Below are 11,905 nucleotides of genomic sequence, written 5' to 3'. Positions count from 1 at the left end.
CTTTTAGACGGAACTTTGTAGTCATCAGTATGTGCCCCAATGATCAGAGCTTTGAACTGTGAAAATGTGTAAAAGGAATGGTGATGAAATATTCATCATCAGCGCCACAACTTGAGATTGTAAGTATATGGCCGCTATGCTCAGAAGTTTACAGTGTAAATTAATCTTATACATTTTTTTCTCCTCTCTGCTCGACATTTTAAGCCAGAAAATGCTTCTTACATTGTTAACTAATTACAGTTCAATCAGAGTTTCATTATGACAATATGCAGAGACATAGAACAGAAACTTTCACAGGCCTGCATGTTTGTTTGGCTTTTTTTTTTTTTTTTTTTTTTTTTTTGTTTGTTTGTTTGTTTGTTTGTTTGGTTTTTTTTTTTTGGGGGGGGGGGGGGGGAGTCTTTTTTTGTGTGCTGAGGGGAAAAAAGAACATTCTCCCAAAATGCACTCCTTAGTTCCAGAACTAATAGAGAAACTAAGAGAAAGGTATTTTAGACTGAAGCATTTGTTGGTCTTAAGAATCCCGAATTCCATGATTTAATGGTGTGTATGTGTGTTTGTGTATATATTTGTATTTATGTATGGTTTCAGTCATTATGAAAATGTACTGTTTATAAGATTGGGGAAAAATGCAGTCAGCTGAGACTGAAGAAGGCACTTGGATGAGTGACGAAGCGTTTCTCCCACAAAACACTACGTCCAGATGAACAGAATCAACTTTTTGGAGAGTTATGTATATATAATATATTAGTGCCTAATCAATGTATTAGCCAACATCTAATCTAATGTTTATGCCACAGCTGCCCTGAATTCATAGTACTGCTAATTACCAAAATAATTTGTCTAGTGGTTGTTTGTGCAAGGTCTTTAATCAAAATAGTATAAAACATTTTTTTTTTTTAAGAGACCAGATTAGTTATTTACTTGCATTATAAACAAAAAAGGTTTTTAGTGGTTGATAGTTAATTTGGCTATAAAAATATGAATTAATTTTTAGTTTTAAAGAAGTTTTCTGTACATTTCTAATATATTTCTTTTATTGTTTTCTGGGAAATGATCTAATACACTTCTTAAGCATTGTAAGTGTTTTGCTCGCCAACAAACTGGGAGACATGGTGACTGGTTAAAGTGACATCTAGTGTACACAGCTGTAACTCCGTGGCTGAGAAAGGAACTGCTTGACTTTTTTGTTTCCATTACACTATTCTGAGGAATTGTCATAGCAAGACTAAAGAAAAAAAACATTATAATGACTTCAAAGTTCAACGTCGATCCTAACAATGTGTGCAGCTGTTGTAAATGTTGTTAACAATGTGGCAATTCTTTTTACTATTTCACATGAATTATGGAGAAACCAGGGAAGGGCTGAGTAGCAGTAATTGTGATATATTTTACACTCTGTTATTTCTGAGGCATAGCTATTGTTCATGAAACAAAGTCACATCTGCAAGGTCAAGAGGACACATCGAAACTGGACCGGGGCTAACATCTGATTATTGTCGTGAGTGACGACTTTCTGGTCAGGGTTCGGTTTTGTCGCGATGGAATATTTTCCACTGAGAGGATTTCTGTCACATGATCCTTAACTGGCGATGGTCTATACGTCAGGTGTGACAGTTCACTTGACTGTTGTTATCTTTGTCATGGCTTTAAATGGGTCTTGGTGTCTCTGATAGTGGTGTGCTCTGAGTGCTCGGTCTGTGGTTTGAAAAGCCAGACATAGACACGCACATTAAAGAATGTAGACCTCCAGTACTAAGGTGACTCACAAACCACAGGTATAGCCAAGCTCACTTGCACAAGCAGGCACACATTTTCCAAACATTTGCCAAGTACTTACTAAGCTGAATCTGTTTTGTTTTTTCCTTGAGAATAGTTGCAGTTTATTTGCAAAGATTCCCACTTTTCACTTAATCACACACTGATGTATTATTGGTCTCCCGATGGAGAGGGATTGCATGACTGTAATCGGCACTAATGATTCCAGACTAGGGCAAATAGTTTTAATGATTGGCTTCATCTGTGTTCCTTTTATGCTGCGCTGAATTGCAATCCTCAAAGCAACAACAGAACAATAATGAGCTCGCATGCACCAATTTCTTTCCAGTGGGGTAATTCGCATGTCGTGCCATTTAGGGACAATAAAGAACATTTACCTTACATGTTGGGGTTTTCTCAAACACACGAAAAACTCTGGATGGTATTTTAATGTTGGAAATTTTTAATCCAAGACTGGAACATTGTTTTTTATTTTTATTTTTTCAGTCCAAAAGCTTAAACTAAAAGTTTACAGTCAGAGATGGGCAGTAACGTGTTACTGTAATCTGATTACTTTTTTAAAGTAATGAGTAAAGCAAGGGATTACTATCGCAAAAACGGTAATTAGATTACCGTTACTTTCCTGTAGGAATACTGCGTTACTAAAACCGTGATTTTTTTATTTTTTTTATTTTTTTTATTTTTTTTTGTTGTTGTTGCGAGAATGTCTCATGACAATGATGTAAGCGAGTGCGACGTTCGGGACAACAGCTGTGTGTAGATCAACAATGGATAATATATCGAGTACAGGAGAGAGCATGAGCGTGCAGCGTTTAAAGCGTGGAAGTACTGACCTTACTTTAAGTTTGATTCCATAAAAAGTGGCAAAAACATTAGCGTCCGTTGTGCGTGGGAAGAAAACTTCTTTTTACAGCGAAAAAAAAAACAAAAACTAAACAAGCAAGAGTGCGCAACGACGTAATGGGAAATTCACAGAGAAATTCGTGGATTCTTCAACTGACCGCTGCAGCACACCTGCACCAGGGTAAACCTCCGCCTACCCCACTCCTGCTTTACAGGTGAAAATAGAGCAAAAGGGACAGCTAGTCTTTGACTTTATTTATTTTCTGCTGTGTTTTACTTGCATCTATTTGAAAGACTGAGTGTAAACACAAAAAATATTTTATTTTATGTGCTGGAATGTGCAGAAAATAGGTTTAAATGTTAAACTAATATTTGACTTGAATATTCTTCAAGTCAGAGAATGGTGCATATAATTAAATTTTTACTTGATACATAAAGTTAAAAGATTAAAACTGATAAAACAAGTTAAGAAAAAGAGACTTTACCATTTGATTACATTTTGTATGATGGGTTATGCAGAAAAAGTAGAATTGGGCTGAAAGATCTATCGCTTTATTACCTATTCAGGTTGTAAATCGTGTTTTAAAAAACTAAGTAACTAAGTAATTAATTACTTTTGAAAATAAGTAATCAGTAAAGTAATGGGATTACTTTTTGGGGGAAGTAATCAGTAATTAGTTACTGATTACTTTTTTCAAGTAACTTGACCAACACTGCTTACAGTAGAAGAAAACATAATAGGAATACAAAATTTAAGAAAGCACTTGTGTTATAAAGAAAAAAAGTTCTACGATCCTTTGAGGCTTTTATTTCCAAGCAGCACCCTGAATTGCAGTCTTGTGCTTTAGACTCGCATTGGAATAGTCGTCTTTCTTTGTAACAACTCCAAGAGCAGAGTCATATTTGTTGTTTTGTCCCTGTCATCTGAAAGTGATCCATTTAGGCCTTTACATATGTGTGTTTCCCAATTTTAAATATTGTATCAGGTGAGGTAGGTAGGTAACCATTTCTAGTGGAAAATGCTCTCTTTTTGAAAACAATGTGTAGAAAAGGTCAATGAGTGTTTCGCCTCTAAGAAGTTTGAGTTGATTGTGTTAACTACCCTCCATTTAGCAATCCCTGCTTTTTGATTGGCTGTGCAATTGGCCAGAAAGTTGACCTTAAAGGACTCTGGTTCCCGAGTCTGTTTTTTGAGTTAACAGCAGGCCTCTAAGCTTGTTCCAGCAGGCACTTTAAGAAGACTCATTCCTCTGACCACTGAGTTCATCCTATTCACAGCTTGATGAATGTGTCAGGAAGTTTAATTACAGTTTGTATTCTTAATATCACTTCCATGTTTGATGATATTACCTCAGGGTGTGATCTGATTATAAACTGCTTTGATACGTGATGAAATGTTACGTCTCCGACGAGGGCGATGGGTAACAAGCGTTCCCATAAGACAGCTCATTGATCACGGTGTTAACTTTATGACTGAACTAATTCCAGGCAGTTGCAATTCAGAAAAGGCTTGGAGGAACATAGAGCTGCCAGGCTGTCTGTCACATGTCCAACATTCTTGGCCAGCAGAAAAGTGATAGACAGACAGCTGGTCCATAGCTTGTCAAACATGTTATCATTACGGTTTTTTGCCTCTTTTTTTTTTTTTTTTTTGCCAGTATAGTAAATTTACTGGTGTAATAAAAAAAAAGTGTTGTATGTGAACAAAGACGGGTTTTTTTTGTTTTGTTTTTCAGTGGTGAAGAAGGAAGACAAACCACCCACTTTATTTGTTTATTTCTGCAAGACTGACAGCTTGTCTTGTCATTCTGACATTTTTGGTTTGTCTTCAATGCACTGCATGATTTCAGTTTTTAATATAGTCCTGTTTCCTGTTCGGGGTCCTTTTGTTTAACTCTAATCAAATCGAGAACTATGCTGAAGCTATTTTAAGACTTTTTCCACTGGGAGTCAGATGAAAACTTTTTCAGAGGCAAGATGTGTTGACAGTGGTACAGCCAGCTATCAAATGGGTATGCTGCCATTAAAATATGTGTATGTGTTTATACACGTTACAGTAGAGCTCTCTTCTTTGCTCACGAAGCTAGTGCTCGCAGCTGAAAGTGCCGCAGCCTGACTCGGGTCATAGATCAGCACAGATACAGTCTGACAGCTGGAGTTTTGTGGGCCGGCGCCTCTTCTTTGATGTGTCATTGTTGTGGGTTGAACATGATGGGCCTTGTCTTCCTCCAGCTCATCTCGAACCACTCTTCTTTATCTCAAAGCCTCATGCTGGGAACGGCTGAATAAAAACAACAACAAATTATTCAGCTGCAGAAACCAAGAGCTGATGAGAGAAGTATTATGCCTGTGATGTCGCCTTTGTCAGGATACACAATGTATAAATAAGAGAATACCGATTGTTTTTGCCATCGTCTTAGAAAGAGAGACTGGTTTGAAAGTGTCTTTCTAGTTGTAATGACAGCAGACACGTAACCTTAGATGAATGTATTTGTTTGCTTGTGTTGCTGGCATTTTAATGCTGGAGGTGGGAGACAGTTAAAGACCTTGAAGGACTAAAAAGTGTGTTAAAGCCTTAATAGGATAAAACCATCCATGTCTTTCATAGACAGCAAAGACATTGCACGCATAAACACACACACCAATGTTCAATTTACTTTTTTACAAACATTTACCTGACCACTTTACTGTCCCTGGAAAGTACACGCACACATTCATGCACACATCCATCACCTGTCTGTACGGTGCAAGTGTGATATGATGATGGATGGTTGGATGTTTCGACAGTGCAGAGGATGCCGGTACACTTTGAACCCATGTTCCTGGAGGGCTTTGCTGTTTTTCGCCTCAGGTGATACTGCCATCCTGAGGGTTAATTGTAGGAGTCAGTCAGCATTAAAAAGCCTCATAAAAGTTACACGTGTAAATGTGCAGTTATGCTGTAAAATGACATCCCAAACGACATGGAAGTGCAACAGAGCACCACCATATCTATTCTGCTGTGAATAATCTGCATTGATCGTGTTTGCTCGGGCCAGCCTTTCATGTTAAACACAGGTTTTTAAAGAGAAACAGCCCAGTTTTATCCTGTAATTTTGGGCATTTTAACGTAGAAAGCTGGAGGCCGTTTAGAGCAGACCTTTTGGGGGAACTGCAGGTTTTGGCACCTCAACAGCGGCTTGTAATTTTCAGCCCTGGAGGTTGCCACTTGGTTAAGATATGCCTTCCTTTTTATTCTCTGTTTTTAATTTTCATCACACTGTTTTTCTCATGAAGTGCAGCAGTTGTCTCCGGGTGGTGAGGTGTGAAGGTCATTCTGACAGTGTACCCCCCTCCCCCCATACCTGTACTGGGAAAACACAGTACCCATCCTATGCCAGTGTAGACTACAGTGTCACCCTGCAGGTGCTAGCCAGCAACCAGTGTGACCTCAAACAAGGCTGTGGTTGCGCGCCGCTTGGCGCTGCCCTTTTCCACCCTTATACAGGCTTTTCTTCTCCTGGTGCTGCCATATGTTTTGCCATTGACTGTCATACATAGAGGTCAAAGGTGAGAGATGCCCAGCGGTATCATTTCAACAGAGTGCACCACCCCATCGGGGAATTGGTCACATGGTCATACTTCTGTATCATGGTGTGGCATATTATTTTGACAGTAAGTTTGTTTTGGCTTTCAGATTCACAGCATGATTTCTTAATACTCTTTAGCCTTATCTGTCTTGTAAAGCCAATCCTCAAGCTATTTCTTCCTAAGTTTTTTGCCCATTTTACATTTAAAGTAGATTTTTAAGCAGATTCTGTTGAATGTCAGTCAGAGTCGGTCTCAGCAGTTACTAACTTTTTTTTTTTTGTTGTCACTTCCCTCTTACGAACACATTATTTAGCAGTTAAACCTCGCACAGTCAGGAGTGACTGAGTGCTACTACAGATACGGAGGTAGCGTTTCCTGGTAAATTAACCCTCCTTGGTGCTTTACCTTTCCGCTTCCTCTCTGTGGAAGAAAATAGGACGATCACGGTGGCCTATGGAGAGAAAAATGGAAAAGCTCCATGGAATCCTGGAGAGAAGGGGACACTTATTATTGTCAAACACAGAAATAACAATTTCTATAATAACGGGGGAAAAAACATTGGTGTGTTGCTCTGTTATTTCAAACATTGTGAGAATAAATACAATTGTTGATGGATGTCCAAGACCTTTGGCCTCCGTGCAGCTAGCATGTGATGTTTGGGAATTTCAGCTGTGTTTAACATTCCCTAAGGCTTGTGGCTTTGTGCTGTAGCAGTTATGGCAGATATGTCAAACTACTCCATGTGATAGCTATAGAGCAGAAACAGGAGGATTTATTTGATCCAGATTATACGGCAAATAGTGACTGCATGGTATTAGAGGCGCTGTCTGGCTATGTAATTTCTTCATTTTATCTACATATTGTTTCTCAGCTGTATTTTGTTACACTTAAGCCTTTGCTGTCCAAGTAAATGTTTGACAGCATTAGTTACTGTTCCTCAAACTGAAGCTCTAAGGGATCACCAACTCTTACACTCTTGGTTACCACTTTCCCACAATTATTTTTTAAATGTAAAATTTTATTTTAAAATAAATAAATGGCTAGCAATAATGTGAATTGTAGTATTGATATAGAATATGTCATTTTGTGGGCTAACGTAGCAAATGACTTTATGAATTCAGTTGCATTATCTCTGAAAATCGTAGACTGTTCCCACTGTGACCTACAGGGAATCTATGCGAGGGGAAAAAACATATCTGTGCATCTAGCCACACTGCAGCCCTCTTCACACAAGGTCCTTTAGCAAAATAGCAGTCCATGCATTTAAATAGGAATATTATTATAATGACAGACTGTCACATTATGTGTGTGTGTGTGTGTGCACGCCCGAGTGTCACACCAGGTTTTGCAGAGGGGAGTTTAGGCCGTAAAGCATGTCTACAGTCTGACAGGTTCGAGACTTCTAGTGGAGACATGCCTGAACAATTGACCTCATGGTTTGGTCTTCTTGTTAATGCCTGAGAATTTATTATCAACCAGCTTAGGCCTTGGGGGTACTAGTGATTAAATTTATGAGTCTAGCTGGACAAAAATCACAGTGGCAGTATATTTATTCTCTTCTGTTTTTTGTTCCTGTAAGTAAAAAGGCTGCAGTTTGCAGTGACAGTTTCAGGGGGTAAACTGGGTATGAGTTGAACTGTAAAAGAGATTTGAGTTTGGACTGTTTCATTGTTATGAGTCAGTCATGCTGTATGTTACCTAAAAAGAAGTGACATAACCATGAGGATTTGTTGGGTGTTTAACAAATGGCATTCAACAGATGTTTTGGTGCTGTTATAAATGTAAGTTGGAAGAGTTTAAGTAGCAGTCAGGTGCTGCTAATCAAAAGCAACTGATCATCAGTGAGCGTGATTGCAGCGTAAAAGCAGAGGTTCTGGCAGTTTCTGATCTGAGCACTCAGGTGTATGTTAACACAATGCTGCAATCTTCACTGAAGTGGATATCTGAGCAATTTCACCCCAAGCTCAGACTGTGCAATGAAAGAAATTGCTAAAGACCAATGAGCTACATCTCAGACTCTACAGGCCTCAGTTAGCATGCTAAATGTTAAAGTTTATGACAGTGCAATTAGAAAAAGACTGAACAAGTATGGATTGTTTGGAAAGATTGCCACAACAAAGCCTCTTCTCTCTTAAAAAAACAGCATGGTCACATCTTGAGTTCCATCTGACTAAACCACAAGACTCCTGGAGCAATGTCTTTTGACAAAGAAAAAGAGCAAGCAGAGCATATCAACAGTAACTGTTAAACACGGTAGTGTTAATAAGTGTTGTAGTGATAATTTGGTGATTATCACTCCTTATCAAGCCGGAGGACCTGGCCAGCTTCCAGTCATTGAGCTGATAAATTCCTCTAGGTAAACATTGCATACCAAAGAGTCAAAAAAACACAGGACCTATGCAATGCTATTGTGAGGCCATCTGTCAAACAGCTAAAGCTTGGCCAAAACTAGCTTATGCAACACGACGATGATCTCAAGTACAGCAGCAAATCAATGACAAAATGTTTTTTGGTTTTTTTGGTTTTTTTAAACGAATGGCCTATCAATTCCAGACCTGAACCCAATTAAAACACTGTGGTCCGTAAAGGTTATGAATGTCTGCAAACCTCAATGAACTGATCCAACGTTGTAAAGAAGGAACGGACAAAATTCTTCCTCAACAATGTGAGAGACTGAGAAAGTCATACAGTAAATGATTATTTCAAGTTGTTGGTGCTTAAAGGGATTTTGCAAGCTATTGAGTAATGAGGCGGACTTTCACAGGACTCTGGGGGGTGTAAATATTTGAAGCGTTAAGAGGATAGATGTCTTAAGTAACTAACAGTTAATAGTGAACACTCCCTGGTCATGTTTTACATCTATCTCAACACTTTTTATCAACATCTGTAGAAGTGCAGTGAAAGGGCCACTAAAAGGACTACAGTGGCTTGCAAAGTATTCGGCCCCCTTGAACTGTTCCACATTTTGTCACATTACAGCCACAAACATGAATCAATTTTATTGGAATTTCACGTGAAAGACCAATACAAAGTGGTGTACACGTGAGAAGTGGAACGAAAATCATACATGATTCCAAACATTTTTTACAAATAAATAACTGAAATGTGGGGTGTGCGTAATTATTCAGCCCCCTGAGTCAATACTTGGTAGAACCACCTTTTGCTGCAATTACAGCTGCCAGTCTTTTAGGGTTTGTCTCTACCAGCTTTGCACATCTAGAGACTGAAATCCTTGCCCATTCTTCTTTGCAAAACAGCTCCAGCTCAGTCAGATTAGATGGACAGCGTTTGTGAACAGCAGTTTTCAGATCTTGCACAGATTCTCGATTGGATTTAGATCTGGACTTTGACTGGGCCATTCTAACACATGGATATGTTTTTGTTTTAAACCATTCCATTGTTGCCCTGGCTTTATGTTTAGGGTCATTGTCCTGCTGGAAGGTGAACCTCCGCCCCAGTCTCAAGTCTCTTGCAGACTCCTAGAGGTTTTCTTCCAAGATTGCTCTGTATTTGGCTCCATCCATCTTCCCATCAACTCTGACCAGCTTCCCTGTCCCTGCTGAAGAGAAGCACCCCCAGAGCATGATGCTGCCACCACCATATTTGACAGTGGGGATGGTGTGTTCAGAGTGATGTGCAGTGTTAGTTTTCCGCCACACATAGCGTTTTGCATTTTGGCCAAAAAGTTCCATTTTGGTCTCATCTGACCAGAGCACCTTCTTCCACATGTTTGCTGTGTCCCCCACATGGCTTGTGGCAAACCGCAAACGGGACTTCTTATGGTTTTCTGTTAACAATGGCTTTCTTCTTGCCACTCTTCCATAAAGGCCAACTTTGTGCAGTGCACAACTAATAGTTGTCCTATGGACAGATTCCCCCACCTGAGCTGTAGATCTCTGCAGCTCGTCCAGAGTCACCATGGGCCTCTTGGCTGCATTTCTGATCAGCGCTCTCCTGAGCGCCTTGTCTTGGTAGGTTTACAGTTGTGCCATACTCTTTCCATTTCTGAATGATCGCTTGAACAGTGCTCCGTGGGATGTTCAAGGCTTGGGAAATCTTTTTGTAGCCTAAGCCTGGTTTAGATTTCTCAATAACTTTATCTCTGACCTGTCTGGTGTGTTCTTTGGACTTTATGGTGTTGTTGCTCCCAATATTATAACATCTGAGGCTGTCACAGAGCAGCTGTATTTGTACTGACATTAGATTACACACAGGTGCACTCTATTTAGTCATTAGCACTCATCAGGCAATGTCTATGGGCAACTGACTGCACTCAGACCAAAGGGGGCTGAATAATTACGCACACCCCACTTTTCAGTTATTTATTTGTAAAAAATGTTTGGAATCATGTATGATTTTCGTTCCACTTCTCATGTGTACACCACTTTGTATTGGTCTTTCACGTGGAATTCCAATAACATTGATTCATATTTGTGGCTGCAATGTGACAAAATGTGGTAAAGTTCAAGGGGGCCGAATAGTTTTGCAAGCCACTGTATGTAGGTCACTCGATCACTTACATGGGAAATGCTCACTGACACTTGAAGCTTACATATCTATCCATTTCTCCATCAATCCATCCAGGTTAGACTCACAAGGGGGCTGGAGTCTATCCCAAATGTTATGGTGCAATAGGTGGGATACACCCTGGAAAGGGTCATCAGTCTATCGCAGGGCTAACAAGGAGAGAGCAGCACATAAGCGCACCACCGTTCTTCCCAAAACCATGTTAATTTTCTTTGCTTAAGGCTTAGATTAGATTAGATTAAACTGCTCGAAGTTTGATACGTGATAGAAAAAAACCATCCAAAAATTAACACTGAATTAGTTTGTCAGTTTTTGGTTTCTTCTAAAATAAAATCAGAGCAATCTCCCTCAAAAGATAATTATATTTGGTTTAAAAAAATATGTTTAAAAATTGTTTCCTGTGAGAGAGAGTTTGAAAACCACAACTGTACCATGGGCTGAGCCAGCGCCAACTGTAATTCAGTGTAAACCTCCAGCTCCAGCCAGCAGGCTGTAGAGAACATTTCAGTGCACGGGGAGTAATAACTTGTGTGTTATTGCAAACAGGAGGCTGTATTTCTCCTGGTGATCAGTCTTGCTGAGGGCAGCTCCTAGAGTAGCAAAAAAGAGTATGAAAAATAAATGAAAGGTTTTTCTTGAATATGAGCCTTCCCACACTGACAGCATTAAATTGTTAGCTGTAACTGAGCAAACGCCTCAAGCAAGTTACCTCCGCAGAGTGCAGAAAAATGTCTTTTTCCCCCTCTCTCATTCACTTTGTTAAGCAGATCACAGAAGCTCACAACGCGTCATTTGGCTGCCAGAGTAGATCTGGTGACATCTGCATGTCTGTAAAACTAAAACAGCGATACCTCATTAAATATTTGATACTGGCTCGCACTGTGCTTGGCCCGCTTCGACACTTCACTCAAATCCGTTCCAAGCACTTATAAAATGTGGTGAGTGTTTTGCTTGTCAGCTGTCCCACGCCTTGAGGTGGGACCCGGACCAGATGTGTACAGTAACGGTGAACTGAGCTGTAATACTGAACTGCTGCTGAACCCCTGTTCGCAGTGTAGTTCCTCGTCGCGACTATATTGACACACCTGACTTAAGAGTAATTGCTGCAGTTTACTTAAATCAATTAGTAATCCCAAGCATCATTAGCTGCTTATACTTTGCACCGAGCGATATCTCTCATTCAAAT

General features: G+C 39.6%; 1 protein-coding gene across 3 annotated transcripts in view; it reads left to right on the top strand.

Annotated features, from left to right (window-relative positions):
• Positions 1-11,905, top strand: part of sash1a (SAM and SH3 domain containing 1a) — a 163,211-nt gene that overhangs the window by 61,843 nt on the left and 89,463 nt on the right. The window lies entirely within an intron of this gene.

This window comes from Neolamprologus multifasciatus, chromosome 15 (assembly GCF_963576455.1).
Source record: "Neolamprologus multifasciatus chromosome 15, fNeoMul1.2, whole genome shotgun sequence".
In the NCBI taxonomy this organism is placed as follows: Eukaryota; Metazoa; Chordata; class Actinopteri; order Cichliformes; family Cichlidae; genus Neolamprologus; species Neolamprologus multifasciatus.
This window is presented reverse-complemented; position numbering and strand designations above follow the sequence as displayed.